Raw genomic sequence first — 20,973 nt, forward strand, 5'->3', positions numbered from 1 at the left:
TCCGTCCATATTTCATGAGGCTTTCTGTCTATCAGATCTAGTTCCTTAAATCTATTTGTCACTTCCACTGTATAGTCATAAGGGATTTGATTTAGGTCATACCTGAATGGTCTAGTGATTTTCCCTACCTTCTTCAGTTTAAGTCTGAATTTGGCAATAAGGAGTTCATGATCTGAGCCACAGTCAGCTCCCAGTCTTGTTTTTGCTGACTGTATAGAGCTTCTCCATCTTTGGCTGCAAAGAATATAGTCAATCTGATTTCGCTGTTGACCATCTGGTGATGTCCATAAGTAGAGTCTTCTCTTGTGTTGGAAGAGGGTGTTTGCTATGATCAGTGCATTCTCTTGGCAAAACTCTATTAGCCTTTGCCCTGCTTCATTCCGTACGCCAAAGCCAAATTTGCCTGTTACTCCAGGTGTTTCTTGACTTCCTACTTTTTCCTTCCAGTCTCCTATAATGAAAAGGACATCTTTTTTGGGTGGTAGTTCTAAAAGGTCTTGTAGTTCTTCATAGAACTGTTCAACTTAGGCTTCTTCAGTGTTACTGGTTGGGGCATAGTCTTGAATTACCATGATATTGAATGGTTTGCCTTAGAAACGAATAGAGATCATTCTGTCGTTTTTGAGATTGCATCCAAGTACTGCATTTCGGACTCTTTTGTTGACTATGATGGCTACTCCATTTCTTCTAAGGGATTCCTGCCCACAGTAGTACATATAATGGTCATCTTAGTTAAATTCACCCATTCCAGTCCATTTTAGTTTGCTGATTCCTAGAATGCCGACATTCACTCTTGCCATCTTCTGTTTGACCACTTCCAATTTGCCTTGATTCATGGACCTAAAATTCCAGGTTCCTATGCAATATTGCCCTTTACAGCATCAGACCTTGCTTCTATCACCAGTCCCATCCACAACTGGGTATTGTTTTTGCTTTGGCTCCATCCCTTCATTCTTTCTGGAGTTATTTCTCTACTGATCTCCAGTAGCATATTGAGCACCTACCGACCTGGGGAGTTCCTCTTTCAGTATCCTATCATTTTGCCTTCTCATACTGTTCATGGGGTTCTCAAGGCAAGAATACTGAAGTGGTTTGCCATTCCCTTCTCCAGTGGACCACATTCTGTCAGACCTCTCCACCATGACCCGACCATCTTGGGTGGCCCCACACAGCATGGCTTAGTTTCATTGAGTTAGACACGACTGTGGTCCTGTGATCAGATTGGCTAATTTTCTGTGATTATGGTTTCAGTGCATCTGCCCTCTGATGCCCTCTCGCAACACCTACCGTCTTACTTGGGTTTCTCTTACCTTGGACGTGGGCTATCTCTTCACAGCTGCTCCAGTAAAGCGCAGCCGCTGCTCCTTACCTTGGAGAGGAGGGGTATCTTCTCACGGCCGCCCCTCCTGACCTTGAACGTGGAGTAGCTCCTCTCGGCCCTCCTGCGCCTGCGCAGCAGCCGCTCCTTGGAGGTGGGGTAGCTCCTCTCGGCGGGGCCCCTGACCTCAGGCCTGGGGAAGCTCCTTTCAGCCGCCGCTCCTGCGCTGTTGCAGCCTGGCGCTCTCGGTCGCTACCCCTGAAGTGTTAATTGATAGGCCTGACTAATTACATTTAGTAAAATAGGCCATCACAGCAGGCACTGGCAGAGAATCTAATCAAGATCATGTGACAAAACAAGAATTGGCAAACAACTTGACTTGCCCAGTGGCTCAGTGGTAAAGAATCCACTTGCAATCCAGGAGACATGGGTTTGATCCCTGGTTCAGGAAGATCCCCTGGAGAAGGAAATGGCAACCCACTCCAGTATTCTTGCCTGAAAAATCTCACAAAGGAGCCTAGAGGGCTGCAGTTCATGGGGGTAACAAAAATGTTTGACAGGACTTCGTGATTAAATGACAACAACGACAACTTACTTTTTTTAAGTCCTAGCTTTTGCCCTTGCTTAAATCACCCCTATCCACTCAGTGAGGATGAGTGAGAAAAGAAATGCTAGTTGAGCCAGAAGAGCACTGATAAGACTAATAGGGTAAAGGTGGCAGAATTTTCCAAATCATGAAGAGCATTAACGAGCTAATTTGTAGAGGAAACTAAAAGAATGTATCTTGTTAGGATTGGCCAAGGACATGATCTAGTTACTACCCAAAAGTAAAGATTATTCATTTTGAAGAAAAGAATCACAGAAAATGACAGGAGGATTTGATGTATTATTAAAGGCTTCAAGTTAAATGGAAGGCATTTATTTGAAATTATAAACTATTATTATTTTTTAAACATGTAAACTAAGAGTATCCAAGAATTTACATTCAAAACCAGTAGTTTCCACTTCCTCCATAACTTTTTCAAGTCTCAAAGGCAACTAGTGATACATTGAAGCTTATCTACTATTAGTTATTCTGATAGTAATGGCCATAATTCAAAAAGGCATGCACATATGCTACTTTGTAATGTATTAGCTTTTTTCCATTATCTTTGACTCCTGCTCTGAAAGATGAAAGTACACCACATCTTTTCTGCCACTTCCCCTATCTCTCCTCATACCCACTTGATCAAAATTTTAGATCACTTTGAGTGCTTCAATTGATTATTTAGTACATGCAGATGATGCACGTTTTCTCTTTCTTGTTTAATCTTCTTTAGACATTCTATTTCTTAATTACTGACTGGGTGTGAATATTAACATCCCTCTAATTGCTCCACATCTCTTCCCCACGCCTCACTCCCTTTTCAACGTTTGCATCTCCTTATATATTATCAAGGTGAGCATTTTTTTACTTTGAAAATAATTATGTATTTAGTCCTTTGTCCACAGATAATTTCTAAAGGTTGAAAACAAGCTTTTACATCAGTCTGACTATATAAATATCTTTCATGGCAAAAATACACAGCAGAAGTAAAATCATTCCAATCTTTACTAGCATCTGTAAGGCCCAATGTCAGGGTAAGAGTAATGTTCAAAGGAATGTTCCTAATATCAAGGACTGATTCTATTTTCTTATACTCTTTTAGTTGTTCCCCATAATGACACATTTTATTTTGTTCCTTACGTAGACCTTGGTTATTACTTATGTTCAGTTTGTTGTTTTTTTTTCTGAATATTCTAATGTTCAGTTCTATGGCAAGAGAATGAAGAGGTAATTCCTTAAATATATCACTTAGTCTATCTTCCAGCAAATTTTTGCATTCAGTTACTTGACTATTGCCTAGTCAATGTCTTTTTTGGATGATCATTCTGGAGCCACTGACAATTTCAGTCCCAGTATGACTTAGCATAGCATAACTACTTTCAATGGTCCAGTGTAGATTGAATATTTGTGCTCCCCCATTCATATACTGAAAGTTTTTCCCCAAAAGTGATAGCAGTTGGAAGTGGGGACTTTGGGAGCTGATTAGATCCAAGCTCATGAACGAGGTCAGTGCCCCTTGTGAAAGAGATCCCAGAGACTTCCCTGGCCCTTTCTGCCATGTGAAGTTACCAATGAAATGATATCCATCAGTAAATCAAGAGTGAGCTGTCACCAGACCTGGAATCTACTGGAATGTTGCTCTTGGATTCCTCAGACTCCAGAACTGTAAGAAACGTGTCTTGTTTGTTTACCACCAGACTCTGGTATTCCATTGTGTCAGCTCAGATGATCTACGACACAAGATCCACTGTAGAGTCATCCTCCCAGGGATGCTTTAATTTCCCTGAGTTCTTTAGTCATCTAGTCATGGCCACTGTTTCTGCCATGCTACAGCCTCTGCTCCTGCTTGTTTTTTTACCTCTGTACTGAGCAGTGTTAGCCCCTCAGTCATGTCCAGTTCTTTGGGACAGCATGGAATATAGCCTGCCAGGCTCCTCTCTCCATGGAATTTTCCAGGCAAGAATACTGGAGTGAGTTGCCATTCCCTTCTCCCGGGCATCTTTCTGGCCCAGGAATTGAACCTGGGTATTCCTCATTGCAGGCAGATTCTTCACCATTTGAGCCACCATGGAAGTCCTCTGTACTGAGCAACTGCCTCTGAAATGATGTATGGAGGATAGTTGTTTAAGATGCTGTCACTTAAGAAAATGTATTCATCTTAAATTTATAATTAGACAGTTTATCTTGGTGTAGAATTTCAGGTTGAATATCATTTTCCCTAAGAAATTTGAGGTTACTCTGCCTTTATCTTCTATAATCCAAACTTGATTTTCAAAAAATGCAGGTCTTATCCTTCCTTCTTTGGAGCTGACCTGTTTTTCCTCCTCTGTCTAGAAGTTTTTGAGAACATCTCCCCTTTTTTCTAGTGCATTGAAATTTCAGAAAGTAAGCCTATACATGGACTTTTAAAATTTTATTCTGCATTATAATTTGTGAACACTTTGATTTAAATCATTTATTGAGTCTAGTAAATTTCCTTTCTCTCCAATTTCTTCTCTTTTTTTACTTTAATCAATTGAAATATAACAAACACATAGAGCAATATATAAACTTACAGACTGTTAAAAGAATGGCCCCAAAGTGAACATATCTGTCATATCTTGACCACCCATCTAAAAAACAGAAAAGATTATAAAAAACAAGATCTTCTTGTGCTGACTTCTAGTTATGCTTCCCATTCTGTACAATGTAACTCTTATTGCAATTGCTAAATATGTAAACACATTTTACCTATTTGTTTTTAACCTTTATGAAGGGAGTCATATAATACATATACTGATGTTTCTGGATTCTTTTATCCAGTATTAGCTTTATGAGATCAATATTTGAAGATAGCGGTGGTTCCTTTGCAGATTGTTTTATTTTAGCCATACTGACACCTATTAGAATATCTCATTGTCATGTTAATTTGCATTTCCCATTATTAATGCTTGATTAGATTTTCAAGCTTTTTGTGTACTTGGATGCCAGTTTTTGATGATTCCTTCCTCAAGTATTTTGTCAGTATTCTCCTAGGCTGTCTGCCTTTTTCATACTGATACATTGCAACTTCTTGTATATATTAGTTGCAAATATTTTCTTCTCAGCAGATTTTTCTTTTTCTACTTCCTTAATGGGACCACCTCACAAACAATTCTTTAATTTTAATATTATCCAACCTACTGTCTTACCTTAGATTCAAGAGCTTTTGTGTCCTGTTTACCTAGCCCACATTTGTGAAGATACTTTTTACTGTATTTTAAAAGCTTTAATATTATACCTTTTATATTTTAGATTTACAGTCAACAGGAAATAGATTTTTGTGTACGGTGTGAGATGTCAAGTTCCATTTCTTTCATGAGAAGATCCAATTCATCCAGAACCTTTTATTGAAAAGAACATCCTGTCTGTAATATTTTGCAATATAATGCTTGTCACAAATCATGTATCCACGTGTGGGGTCTCTTGTGTTCCATTGTTCTCTTTGCTATCCTTTGTACCAGTTTCATCCTATATTAACTTAAGTAGCTTTAAAATCTTTCTCTATTTCTGAAGGACTAAATCTTTATACCGTGTGATTTTTCAAGAGTTGTCTCAGATGTACTTTTCCCTTTGCATTTTGATGAACATGATTAGAATGATTTGTAAAAATCCATTATATAACCTATTGGGATTTTAAATAAAATTGCATTAAGGCCATAAATTAATTTGGAGAGATTTGTTCTCTTTACAATTTTGAATCTTTCAATATTTAAACATGGTGTATTCCTCCACTGAGTCAGGTCCTCCTTAAAGCTACTAATAACATTGTATGGCTTTTGTAAATGATTTCCAAATATTTCCTTAGATTTATTCTTAACACATATGATGACTTTCCATGATAGAGTAAATATACTTAAATTTTATTTCTTAGGTTCCAGCTTCAAGAATAACAGGGATCTGCTTTACCATTCCCGATGTTAACACCTAGGGAATTGGACAAAATATCTGTAAAAAGGATTTCAGACATGAGCAGAGCAGGACTGGGGTCCCTTAGAGAAGGAACACACTGAAGTGAGCCCTACAACTCCCTCAGCTTAGAGACAATAGTTGAGACAAAGCAGGGATGCAGTACCCCACCAGAGTCTTGTGATGTTGCTGAGTTAAGGAGGTTGAGATGGCAATTTAAGGAGGCCAAGGTACTAGCTAAAATTTATAAGGCATAATACTAGGGAGAAGGGAACGATTTAGAGATTCCAGAGATTTACACAAAGAACCCCTTGTATTATTGATAAAGTCCTTATCTAGGTATGCATAACAAGAAATTACCTGGTGGCTTAGATGGTAAGCCACCCCTTGTATTATTGATTAAGCCCTTATCTGGGCATACATAATAAGAAATTACCTGGTGGCTTAGACAGATAGAGTCAAGTGATTAGGTCTGATAGACAGAGTGCCTGAAGAACTATGGATGGAGGTTCGTGACATTGTACAGGAGGCAGGGATCAAGACCATTCCCAAGAAAAAGAAAGGCAAAACGGTTGTCTGAGGAGGCCTTACAAATAGCTGAGAAAAGAAGAGAAGCTAAAGGCAAAGGAGAAAAAGAAAGATATACCCATCTGAATGCAGAGCTCCAAAGAATAGCAAGGAGAGATAAGAAAGCCTTCCTCAGTGATCAGTGCAAAGAAATAGAGGAAAACCATAGAATGGGAAAGACTAGAGATCTCTTCAAGAAAATTAGAGATACCAAGGGAACATTTCATGCAAAGTTTGGCACAATAAAGGACAGAAATGATATGGACCTAACAGAAGCAGAAGATATTAAGAAGAAGTGGCAAGAATACACAGAAAAACTATTCAGTATTCTTGCCTGGAGAATTCCATGGACAAAGGAGCCTTGCAGGCTAGCCCATAGGGTTGCATAGAGTCGGACATGACTGAGCAACGAACACTTTATTTCTTAGAGAAATAACCATTGGAAGTAGGGCCATCTGTGAAGTTCACTGTAGGAATGAAGTTATTTGTGTCCTACAGGTAGACTGGAAAGACTTCATAAGCCATAATATACTGAGTAGAATTCTAAAAAGGGTGTCATCTTAGTAGGAATCTCAATTAGCCCTACAGTAAAAGAAGTAAACTGAAAAATATTCATCCCTTGCTCTTGCTAATGTTCATAAATATGGAAAAGATAAAAAAGACTTATGAAGAAACAAACATAGATCATCATTTCTGAAAGTTGAAGAGCTGACTCATTTGAAAAGACCCTGATGCTGGGAAAGATTGAGGGCAGGAGGAGAAGGGGATGACAGAGGATAGATGGTTGGATGGCATCACTGACTCAATGGACATGAGTTTGGGTAAACTCTGGGGGTTAGTGATGGACGGGGAGGCCTGGCATGCTGCAGTTCATGGGGTCGCAAAGAGTCGGACACGACTGAGCGACTGAACTGAAGAAGGTACCTGCTGAATAGTCTGATATTCAGATATTCTTCCCCTTACGATCAGATTACGCCCCAGTAAAGTTGAAATTATCAAGTCAAAAATGCATTTAATACAACTAACCTACCAGTTTAGCTTAGCCTAGCCTACCTTAAACATGGTCAGTTACTCATATTGGCCTTGTTGTTTAATCACTCAGTAGTGTCCAACTCTTTTGCAACTCCATGGGCTAGAGCCCACCAAATTCCTCTGTACATGGGATTTCCCAGGCAAGAATACTGGAGTGGCTTGCCATTTCCTCCTCCAGAGGATACTCCTGACCCAGGGATCAAACCCACGTCTCCTGTGTTGTTAAGTGGATTCTTTACCCCTGATTTATCTGGGGCATTAGTCTACAGATTGGCAAAATCATCTACCACAAAGCCTATTTTATAATAAAGTGTTGAATCTCACAAGTAGTTTAATGAATTCTGTACTGGAAGTGATAAACAGGATGGATGTCTGGGTGTGGAACAGTTGTGAGTTTATTAGCCATGTACTGCTCAGTGATCCCATGGCTGACTGGGAGCTATGCTCCGCCCTCTGCCCAGCATCATGTGAGAATCATACTGCATATTGCCGGCCCAAGAGAAAAATCAAAATTCAAAGTACAGTTCCTACTGAATGCACAATGTTTTCACACCATCTTAAAGTCCCAAATTCCAAAGAAAGGCAATGCCAAAGAATGCTCAAACTACAGCACAATTGCACTCATCTCACATGCTAGTAAAGTAATGCTCAAAATTCTCCAAGCCAGGATTCAGCAATACGTGAACTGTGAGCTTCCAGATGTTCAATCTGGTTTTAGAAAAGACAGAGGAACTAGAGATCAAATTGACAACATCTGCTGGATCATTGAAAAGCAAGAGAGTTCCAAAAAAACATCTATTTCTGCTTTATTGACTACACCAAAGCCTTCGACTGTGTGGATACAATAAACTGTGGAAAATTCTGAAAGAGATGGGAATACCAGGTCACCTGATCTGCCTCTTGAGAAACCTGTATGCAGGTCAGGAAACAACAGTTACAACTGGACATGGAACAACAGACTGGTTCCAAATAGGAAAAGGAGTACGTCAAGGCTGTATATTGTCACCCTGCTTATTTAACTTATATGCAGAGTACATGATGAGAAAAGCTGGACTGGAGGAAGCACAAGCTGGAATCAAGACTGCCAGGAGAAATACCAATAACCTCAGATATGCAGATGACACCACCCTTATGGCTGAAAGTGAAGAGGAACTAAAAAGCCTCTTGATGAAAGTGAAAGAGGCGAGTGAAAAAGTTGGCTTAAAGCTCAACATTCAGAAAGCTAAGATTATGGCATTCAGTCCCATCACTTCATGGGAAATAGATGGAGAGACAGTAGAAACAGTGGCTTTATTTTTCTGGGCTCCAAAATCACTGCAGATGGTGACTGCAGCCATGAAAATAAAAGATGTTTAATCCTTGAAAGGAAAGTTATGACCAACCTAGATAGCATATTAAAAAGCAGAGACATTACTTTGCCAACAAAGGTCTGTCTAGTCAAGGCTATGGTTTTTCCAGTGGTCATGTATGGATGTGACAGTTGGACTATAAAGAAAGCTGAGCGCTGAGGAATTGACACTTTTGAACTGTGGTGTTGGAGAAGACTCTTGAGAGTCCCTTCGACTGCAAGGAGATCCAACCAGTCAGTCCATCCTAAAGGAGATGAGTACTGGGTGTTCATTGGAAGGACTGATGTTGAAGCTGAAACTCCAATACTTTGGCCACCTGATGCGAAGAGCTGACTCATTTGAAAAGACCGTGATGCTGGGAAAGATTGAAATGGGCAGGAGGAGAAGGGGACGACAAAGGATGAGATGGTTGGTTGGCATCACCGACTCAATAGACATGGGTTTGGGTGGACGCCGGGAGTTGGTGATGGACAGGGATGCCTGGCGTGCTGCAGTTCATGGGGTCACAAAGAGTCAGACACGACTGAGAGACTGAACTGAACTGAACTGAAAGTCATAAAATCCTAAATTGAATCGTCCTAAATCAGGGATGTCTGGACTCGCATTTTGAATGAGGAATGAAAGTCTCTGAGATGAAAAGTGACTTGCTTGTGATCATAAGGTGCACAGAGGAAAAAAATACAAAGGGTGATTGAAAAGTATATTTAAAAATAAAATACATTGTATCAAACTCTGTTTTTCAAAACCGTGTTAATTTCTGTTTGTAATATTAGTAAAACAGCAATAAGTTATCTTCAATAGCTAATCAAAACAAACAAACAAACAAAAAAACCATAGAATAAAATACAAATGCAGTCACAAGGGAAAATTGAAACTTTTAAATTATCTTGTGGATCATGTGGACCAAGATACTGCCAAAAAAGAATATAGTGATAAAATGTTTATAATGCAATACATTTTATAAAAGAATAAATGTCATAAAATCTTGTGTTTTAACTGAAACTATTTTAAAACTTATTCTAATTCAAAATACTTTTGACTTCAAGTAACTTAAATTATCAAAAATGTTTTATAATATACATCTTTCAAGTTATGGAATTATTTCAAACTTACACACCCTTGTGCTTAATTTCTGGCTAAGTCATGACCTCAATTATAAATTTCCAAATGTTTATTAAAGAACATTAACTAGGAGCTCTAGGGCCATTGCCAATCATATCTGATGGCAGCTGTTTCTCAGCTACGTAATAAACACACAGTAACTGGAGAACTGACATTCTAATCTATACAGTCAACACTATAATCACTACAAACCTGAATAGGGAATGAAAGAGATTTTTTGCTTTTTAAAGCTTCCACTCTACAATACCCCATCCTTAAACTCACATCTTAAAAGCAGCATAAAGATCAGCAAGTGCAGATACATTTCTTTGGATTCTTCCAAATATCCTTCCCTGACATAGCTTCCAAATATATGTTGGATTTATTCCAGCTTGTCACCTAGTCTGACTTTTGATTTGCGCCTCAAAGTATTTTGCACTTGAGATTTTAAAGTGTTCTTTGCTTTCTTCAACTCTGACTCTTGGAGACAAACTCAACACAAGGTTCTGTCTACTGTTAAATATATAGTATTCATCCTAAAAAACATTTTTTAGACTCAAAAACTGTTTGGTTATACCCTGTATACCATTTGTAACCATCTTTAATTACTGATATATTGTGAATATTGTGTATGTCAATATATTTATTATTATAATACACATCAGGAACACTGTGTGCTTCACACATATAACCTAATTCAATCCTCACACTTCTTCCTACTTCACTGAGAAAATTGAAATCTTCAGCAGAGAACTTTACAGGTTTCTATCAACAAAATGGCCCCATCCATCTACCAGCATTTAGCCCTCATTGTTTCCTATCTGTTGCCACAGATGATCATAGCAAACTTCTATCTAAACTCAGTCCCTCTACACAAGTACTAGGTCCTGTTATGCCATCACCTCAACAATGCTCTTCTCTTGTTTCTAAATCAAACATACACTTGAGTATTTTTTACTTTCTACTGGATTATTCTTGTTGAATTGTCTATTTGGCCCATTAGCTTGATCAGGACCCTACTTCCCCTGCCTGCCTCTTCATTTCTTTCTTCTCTTTGCAGAAAAACTCATCAAAAGTTGTGTTGTTTTAATTCCTCTCTTCCCAGGCTCTCTTAACTCACCTCAGTTAAGCCAGGAAGCCACCAAACCCACTCTCATCCAAAGATGCCAAAGATCACTTGTTACTAATCTGATTTTCAATCCTCTTCTTACTTGATACAGAAGAATAGTCCCTTAGATCCAGTTGACATTTCCCTCCTTCCTTCTCTCTTTTCCCCCTACACTTACCTCCTTTCTTAATTTATCTTTCAGGACATCACAATTTTCTGAGTTTCTTTCTACCTTATTGGCTGGTTCTCTGCAGTCTCCTTTACTGGGTTCGTCTTTTATCCTCTGGCATTTAATTCTAATACCTCAAAACTCAGTCCTTGTTTTCTTACATTTGTACTCTCTCTCTCAGGGACTGTATTAATTTCCATTGTTCCAGATACTCCCCCAAATTTATTTCTAAATTTTCTGTGATCTCCAGATTAAATACATAATTGATGACTAAAAATTTCAGTTGGGTGCCCAATAAACATCTCAGATTCAGCAGGTTTGAAACTGATTATCTTTGCTTGCTTTCTCCCATCACACCCACCCATTCCTTCCATCTTTCTTCCCTGTCTCAGTTGATGGCAAATCCACTTTCCAGTGGCATCGATCAAAAAACACTGGAGTGGGACTTCTCTGGCAGTCCAGTGGTTAAGTCTCTGCCTTTCAATGCAGGGAGTGTGAGTCTAATCTCTGCTTGGGGAGCTAAGATCACAAACACTTCATGGCAAAAAAAAATAAATAAATAAAAAATAAAAGAGAAGCAATACTGTAACAAATTCAATAAAGACTTTCGACACAGTCCACATAAAAAAAATAGTGAAGTCATCCTTCAACTCTTGTTTTTCTCTCATGTAAATTCAATATGTCGTCAAATTCTTTTGTCTTTTAAAACATACCCATAATACAAAATCTTTTCATCATCACCATTGCTACCTTCCTGCCTGGGTCAGAGTCTGTCCCCATTTCTAACCTGAATTGCTATAAAAAATAAAAAAATAAAAATACCTGCTCTGTCTTTGTCCTATATAATCTACTTCCATGCCATTAGCCAGACTAATTTCATTTTCTTAAAGCTCCATTGAGATATACTTTATATAAAAAAATACCTGTATTCAATATAATGAGTTTGGACATATACACACACTGCTGAAAGCATCACCATGCTCAAAGTGTTAGGAAAGTAAAATGTTACAGCTGCTATGGAACATAGTATGGAGGTTCTTCCCCACCTTCCACATTAAAACTAGAACTATCATAGGATCTAGCAATCCCACTCCTGTCAGCATGTCTAAAAGAATAGGCATCAGGATTTGAAGCATTATCTGCACTCACATGGTCATCCATGGCATCACTAATCCTAATAGCCAAGGTATGGAGACAATCCAAATGTCCACCAACAGATGAATGGATAAACATGTGGTTCACCTCAGTTCAGTTCAGTCACTCAGTCATGTCTGACGCTTTGTGACCCCATGGATTGCAGCAAGCCAGACCTCACTGTCCATCACCAGCTCCCAGAGTTTACCCAAACTCATGTCCATTGAGTCAGTGATGCCATCCAACCATCTCATCCTCTGTCATCCCCTTCTACTCCCACCTTCAATCAGGGTCATTTCAAATGAGTCAGTTCTTTGCATCAGGTGGCCAAAGTATTGGAGTTTCAGCTTCAGCATCAGTCCTTCCAATGGACACTCAGGGCTGATTTCCTTTAGGATGGACTGATTGGATCTCCTGGCAGTCTGAGGGACTCTCAAGAGTCTTCTACAACACCAAAGTTCCAATGCATCAATTCTTCGGTGCTCAGCTTTCTTTATAGTCCAACTCTCACACCCATACATGACTACTTGAAAAACCATAGCCTTGGCTAGGTGGACCTTTGTTGGCAAAATAATGTCTCTGCTTTTTAATATGCATCTAGGTTGGTCGTAACTTTCCTTATAAGGAGTAAGAGTCTTTTAATTTCATGGCTGCAGTGACCATCTGCAGTGATTTTGGAGCCCAAGAAAATAAAGTCTGCCACCATTTCCACTGTTTCCCCATCTATTTGCCATGAAGTGATGGGACCAGATGCCATGATCTTAGTTTTCTGAATGTTGAGCTTTAAGCCAACTTTTTCACTCTCTTCTTTCATTTTCACCAAAAAGCTCTTTATTCTTCTTCACTTTCTGCCATAAGGGTGGTGTCATCTGCATATCTGAGGTTATGGATATTTCTCCCAGTAATCCTGATTCTAGCTTGTGCTTCATCCAGCCCAGCATTTCTCAAGATGTACTCTGCATATAAGTTAAATAAGCAGGGTGACAATATACAGCCTTGACATACTCCTTTTCCTATTTGGAACCAGTCTGTTGTTCCATGTCCAGTTCTAAGTTGTTGCTTGCTGACCTGCATACAGGTTTCTCAAGAGACAGGTCAAGTGATCTGGTATTCCCATCTCTTTCAGAATTTTCCACAGTTTATTGTGATCCACACAGTCAAAGACTTTGGCATAGTCAATAAAGCAGAAATAGATGTTTTTCTGGAACTCTTTTGCTTTTTCGATGATCCAGCGGATGTTGACAATTTGATCTCTGGTTCTTCTGTCTTTTCTAAAACCAGCTTGAACATCTGGAAGTTCACTGTTCACATATTGCTAAAGCCTGGCTTGGAGAATTTTAAGCATTACTTTACTAGCGTGTGAGATGAGGGCAATTGTGTGGTAGTTTGAGCATTCTTTGGCATTGCCTTTCTTTGGGATTGGAATGAAAACTGACTTTCTCCAGTCCTGTGGCCACTGCTGAGTTTTCCAAACTTGCTGGCATATTGAGTGCAGCACTTTCACAGCATCATCTTTTAGGATTTGAAATAGCTCAACTGGAATTCCATCACCTCCACTAGTTTTGTTCATAGTGGTGCTTCCTAAGGACCACTTGACTTCACATTCCTGGATGTCTGGCTCTAGGTGAGTGATCACACCATCGTGATCATCTGGTTCAAGAAGACCTTTTTATACAATTATTCAATGTTAAATGTGATGGAAATTCTGCCATTTGCAAGGACATGGGTGGACCTGGGAGACATTAAGTGAAATAAGTCTAGACAAACACTATATCATGTATTTAAAATAATCAAACTAAGGAATAATCCTTTTAAAACCCAAGTTGAATTATATCTTTCCTCTGTGTGAAAACATGGACTGTGTTTGTCTCATTGTGATGGTCACAGTTCTCCACAAGGCCAGGAAGGCCCATCATTATTCAGGCCCTTGACTGTCTCCCCAAGACTTCTCTCCACCTATTATGCTCCAATCATGTGGAACACCCTCCTTTTCCTACATCATGTCACACATGATCTGATTATAAGGTCTTTGTCTGCTATTCCCTCTACATAGGACACTCCCTCCACAGATATCTGCTAGGATAAATCTCTTACCTTTGATCTTTGCTTAAATTTCACCTTTTCAATCATGTTTACCCAGACCACACTTAAAAATTCTGCAAATAAGCACCCATTCCTATTCCAGCACCCATGATTCCTGTGTACTTAACATCTAAAATAGTCAATAATTTACTTATTTGTAAGTGTGCTTCTTGTTTGACTCCTCTCCAAAAATAAGTTTTACAATTGGTGTGTTCTGTGATCTCTTACATTCACTGATATAGCCCATATGCTTAATTCATATTTTATAACAAAATAGACATGACATAAGTATTGGACAAATGATTGAATATTAATAATGGACATCGATATAGCTTTTCATTTATGAAATCTATGTTCTATTTTCTTTGTCATATTTTTTCATTTACTGCTAATTTTTATTTTAAATGATCTTATTTTCTTAGAATATTATTTTACACATTAATCAAGTTCTATCTGGAGTTTATTGTGATGTAAAAAAATTGAGTAAGATCTTTTATAATAGGTAGCCAACTGTTTTAATACCATTTGTTAACTCTTTCCCATCCTGGAATCTAAGGGAAGAAAGTATTAGGAGAAAGCAAAATCAACTGGGCCTAAAGCTATAGGATGAGTAAGTGATGGCTGAGAACAGCTGGGTTTAGTCAACTTGTTATACATATATACATGTATATATGCATTGTACTTATTTCTGGAATTTTTATAGTATTCACTTATCTTGTGCAGTCTATTCCCAATAGAAGCTTGAGTGACTCTTTTAAAACATGATGTTGTTTCTTTGCTCAAAACCTGCCTTTCTTTCATAGTAAAAGCCACATCTATGTCTGTCCTTTTGCTGGTAATTTATCTTTAAAATGGTTCATTTTATGATAAATTTTTATATAAATCTTCTCAAAGCATATTATTTCTTTTGCACATAGTTTCAAAGATGACTTTGTCAACCTACTCTTAAATTTTAACTAACGTATATCAGTGAATTTTTCATGAGGTCTAAGGAAAGCCTAAAGGATGAGCTGGCTTGAACAGAATATGCTGACACCTAGTGGGTTAGGTTGGTTGATGGATCACAGGTCACCATCACCCACTTTTCATCAGATCAGTGGCTATGACTGGGCCACACCTACACATAACATGAAAATTCCACTCATCTGGAAAGAAGAAAATAAGAAAGTGAAGCCTGAGCTAATATAGTATGTGACTCCCAGGAGAAGGCAGGCCTGTTGTGTGTAGTGATTCCATGTCCCTTTCTTCTAAACAGAGTGTGACCTACACCTCTGGCCCCAACTCACTGCCTCATGCCCAGCTCAGCTTGGCTTATTCCTATAGGGATAGATTTAGGAGAAACTGATAATGAATCCTGTGAAGCAAGCTACCTTGGCATCACGGATCATAGAAACTCAATATTTACGATTTTAGGTATCTTCCACATCAGTGGTCAGTAAGCATCTTTTTTTTTTTTAAACCAGGCTTTACAGACCTCATATAGTCTCTCTTGACTCTCTGCCCCTATCCTCCTCCTCCTCTTTCTTCAGCTCCACCTTTTTCCCCTTTTTTTTTCACTCTTTAAAAGTGTAAAAACCCACAGGCCTTACAAAAAATAGGCCAAAGCTGGGTTTGGTCCACAGAGGCCATCAACACCTGATAGAAAAGGAGCTGTCTTATTAAAATTTTCATCAAGATTTTTTTCCACTATTACTGTATCTGGAGAGTACCTTAAACATGTAACATATTTCAACTGACTCTCAAGAAATAAATTCTTTACTCTCTTAAAGAGTCTTCAGATTCCCGGGTATGTCAGCCATGGAGGCACACCGCTCAGATCTCACTCCGCGGGGAGCAAGATTAACTGACAGTCTAGCAGGAACTCCCCATAGTCACTGGTGCCTTTGTGCTGACGCCCTACCTCCCCCAGGCCACGCTCAGCCACTGAATGAGCATGGTAGAGATACTAAGAAAGCCCACACCTACAAGACTTGGAATTGCTATGATGGGTGACATGGGGTCAAGGAGACCCCATTAGCCTGGCTTACCCTTTCTTAGAAAAATATACAGTAGTCTGTCTCCACCCACCCAATCCTTCTTTCTGACCCACTTCATTTTTGCAGGCTTCAGACTTGCACTGTAGTTCAAACACTCTCTCTCTGCCTCCTCTTATGTCCCACAGGTTTTTCTCCCGTAAACTATCTTAGATATCTAATCCCACTTGGTGTTTATCTCTCAGAGGACCCAGCCTAACACCAAGTGTTTTCATCTCTGAGAAACAAATAGCCTTCATGCTGTTTCTCATCTTCACCAGGTTAAAAGATATTAGCTGGCTAGGGCTGCTATAACAAAGCACCACAAACTGGGGAGCTTAAACTACACACATGTTTTATGCCGCAGCTCTAGAGACTAAAAGTGCAAGATCAAGTTGTCTGCAGAGTTGGTTCCTTTAGAGGAATTTTGGTAAAAATCACTTCCATGTGTCTCTTTATTTTTTGGTGAGTTACTGGCAATTTGGGGTTTTCCTTCCTTTGTCTTCATGCCATCTTCGCTCTGTTCGTGTCTCTCTCTTCACACTGCACTCTTTTTATAAAGACACCTGTCTTATTGAATTAGAGGCCCACCCTACTCCAGTCCCTGATGGCTCAGAAGCTAAAGTATCCCACCCGCAATGCAGGAGACACAGGAGACGCAGGTTCAATTCCTGGGTAGGGAAGATCCCCTGGAGAAGGAAATGGCAACCCACTCCATATTCTTGCCTGCAAAATCCCATTGATAGAGGAGCCTGGCAGTCTATAGTCCAATGGGTCACAAAGAGTCCAACACAACTGAAGTGACTTAAGCACGCACCTATTCCAGTATGACTTGAATCTTACTTACATCCTCAGTGACACTATTTCCAAATAAGGTTACATCCTGAGATAATGATAGTTAGGATTTCAACATATACATTTTATGGGGACACAATTCAACCCAAAACACCAAACGTGATACCTAGCTTCCTCCTAAGGGACCATGAACAAAACAAACAAAAAATTACCTCTCATAAAGTGATAGTGAAGATTTGAGGGTGATATAGTTAGAATCATAATGTTCATCACAAAGCAAAAATGTAAAAATACTTGCTTGATGCTCTTATAAGACATTTCAGCCAATCACCCCAAAGAATAGATTTCCTCAGTAAACAATTCCCTATATATTACCTGCCTCCCAAGATTTTACTAATCTATCTCCCCTTCCCATTTTTCTCTCCTCTTACATCTCTTCTCTCCTCCTTTCCCTGAAGAAGGGAAACAAATCTTTCTCATTTTCTCATTAATATCTAATCACTGTTGCTCAGGAGTAAAAATGGGGCAATTGCAATAAGCAAGACTTGTCTCTTTGGATGCAAAATGCACCTTGAAATAATATTTTACCCTCCTTCAGGCAGAAGACAAGCAATATAAAATGTTATCACAGGAGCTTATGGAGTATACAACACAAATTTATTGCTTCATAAGACCGATGGTCTAGAATACAGTGAGCCACAAATGGAATATGGCACATTTTATAGGAAGGCAATTTTTCTTAAAAACATTTTTATCATAAAAGTTTCTCCCCTTTAGAAAAATATTAGTATTGATAGTTGATAATAAGTTTTAATGCCAGGTGAAATGAAAATAAATTGTAATTATCCTCCCATAAATTCTCACATTTCATAACTGTTTAACCCTCTCTCTGAGTGGCAGTGGCTTCAGTTCTGTACATAAGGGATTATTCTAAACAGCACAGAATAATCAATCAGCTGGCAAACACTCATCTCAAGCAGATCTGTTGTGCTCTTGGAAACCAAAATTAGCAAGTTAATGCAAACTAACAATTCCAGTTGATAACATCCCTTAGGGATTATGTGAATTTCATCCATCTTCCTCTGAGATTTTATTCCCTATGTGAACACTAATTTGGATAATTAGAGTCTTTGAAAGAGAAAGAAATCATGACATTTAAGCATGGCAAAAAGAGGACTGTGTTGCTTCTATTCGACCCTTGCATGACTCAGGACTAAGTGTTGGTCATATCAAATTCAAACAGACACAAACTTTACCCAGCAGCTTGCCCCTATTAGAATTGCTATATCACTGTAACAAGGGATCATATAGCCACACTTGATATCAATACCAGTTTACAAACCATATCAAAGGATAATAGTTTCCCAAGCATATTATTGCTTCCCTCATTGGAATTGGAACTAGATGTTAATTTAATACATTGTCATTGCATTTCCTAATCCATGTAAGGCTAGCTTGCTTACTTCTGAATTATGCAGTTTAGAAATCCAAGAGTTATATCTAACTCTTCACTTTCCTTCACACCTAACCTCATCTTTAACTCTGTCTTTTCTGAGACTTCATCATGATTGCTTTGATTTTCACTACTTTTGCTACTGCCCATCTACTCTTCCTGTAGCTGGAATTCTAAAATGATATTATGGCTATAAAGAAACTTATATGCATTATACTCTTGCTGAAAGTGCACACTTTGCTCTGTGCTTCACATAAGGAATTAATGCAATCTCCACACTTCCACACATCAGCATGAGAATATTCCGAATTGTAGACTTTTTAAAAGAACCAGTTTCTCCTTTTACTCCATATTCTTTCAAATAATGTCCAAATTATTAGCTTGCCCTTTGAAATAAAATCAAAAACTTTTCTGTATTTGCTGATTCCACTGCATTTTCCAATTCGCTGTAGTTTTTAAGGATATAGGATCTACACTATAGGATATGCAAGATGTATATGCATATATCTAGACTAAAAATAACACAAGGCCCACCACCCAGGTTAGTCCATAGTTTCAAGGAAATATCTGAAGTCCCCTGTAAGTTCTTTCACAATTATATTCCCAGCTATCTTCCTGGAAGTAAAATTCCATCCTTGGGCTTTCTATTTGTGGCAGTGGTACCCTGGTTTATTTCAGATCACCTCTCCTAGTGACAGAAAGAAAATCATGTAAATTGGAAAAAATATTTTAGAGGAATCTATTTGATGGAGTTAAAATGCTAACAAGACAGAGTGCTCTTGAAGATAAGTGAGCCTAATGTTCTAGGCTTTTCTCTTAGGCATTAATCAGAAGCCAGGAGGCTGAGAAGCCAGAAAGAATATGGTAAGTGGGACATGTAGCAGCACAGAAAATCTTTTAAGCATCTTACAGGAATGCGGAACAACACTGGACTGCAGGCATGCCAAGAGAAGAGGGCTTGGTAAAACTTTGGGATTTTAGTTGTGAATGCCAGGAAAAGAATGAACAATATATAGATAAACCTGTTTGAATCAACTTAAATTCTACTTGGATTAAGGAGATTTGCCCTTCCACTAACTGCCTGCTAAAAGCAAAGAATTCTCTCTAGGAAAGATGTCTCAGAGCCTCAAAATGTCCCTCTAATATTTCATACACGTCCAGAATTCAATCAAAATTCACCAGAAATAACTGCAGATAAAAATGAATAACATAAAAACAAAGTGAAAAACACAACAAAAATACATACATGACAGGCTTACCTTGAAAACAGTGTTCCATTTTGTTTTTTGGTTCTTTGTTTTGACCTTCAAAATTTTCCTTTATATACTTAGTTCAACCATGTTTGTGTGTGTGTGTGTGTTTTGAAAAATGGGTTTCTTTTTTTAATGTTTAAAAAGTTGGAAATTTTGTTAAGTATTTTGGGTATTTTAGTAGGAAACATTTTTATAATATTGCACTGGGACTTTTGGTAGGAAAGATTTTTAGCCTACCAAATTATCACTCTTCTACTCAAACTGTCTATATTGCTCTAATCAAGAGCTCCAGGTCACTGAAGTTCTGAGTTTTCATCTTACTTGAATTGTTAGTAACATATGACATAGTTGATCACTTCTCTCTTCTTAATGCACTTTCTCTACATTTCTTCTGATACTCTCTATCTCTTGATTGTGTTTTCCTTCCTCACTGGCCATACGTCCTCGGGTGCTAATATTGAACACTCTCATGTTCTCAGTCATTGGAAGGACTGATGCTGAAGCTGAAACTCCAATACTTTGGCCACCTGATGTGAAGAACTGACTCACTGGAAAAGACCCTGATGCTGGGAAAGACTGAAGGCAAGAGAAGAAGGGGGCTACCGAGGATGAGATGGTTGGATGGCATCACAGACTCAGTGGACATGAGGTTAAGCAAGCTCTGGGAGTTGGTGATGGACAGGGTGGCCTGGCATGCTACAACATGGGGTTGCAAAGAGTCGGACACGACTGAGCTACTGAACTGAACTGAACCACTTGTACCACTGTGCAACAATGGCCTTCATTCAAGCCATCACTCTCATTCACACAGATTCTTCCAATAGTCTCATTGCACTTTCTTTTACTTATATAATGCTCATTTATTCTCCATAAACCAGTCAGAGTAATCCTACCAACATGGAGGAAAGAACTTATCCCAGCTATATACAATACCTCCAATGTGTTTTTTGATTACCCAGAATTAAATCCAAGCTCTTCGCATGGTCAACAGGCTTCATTGCATTTGGTCCCTGTCCACTCCTCTGACCTCATCCCCTCCACTCTATCCCTGTTTATTGTGTTTTAGCTACACTGGCCTCTTAGCTCT

The sequence above is a fragment of the Cervus elaphus genome, chromosome 30, assembly GCF_910594005.1.
Source record: "Cervus elaphus chromosome 30, mCerEla1.1, whole genome shotgun sequence".
NCBI lineage: Eukaryota > Metazoa > Chordata > Mammalia > Artiodactyla > Cervidae > Cervus > Cervus elaphus.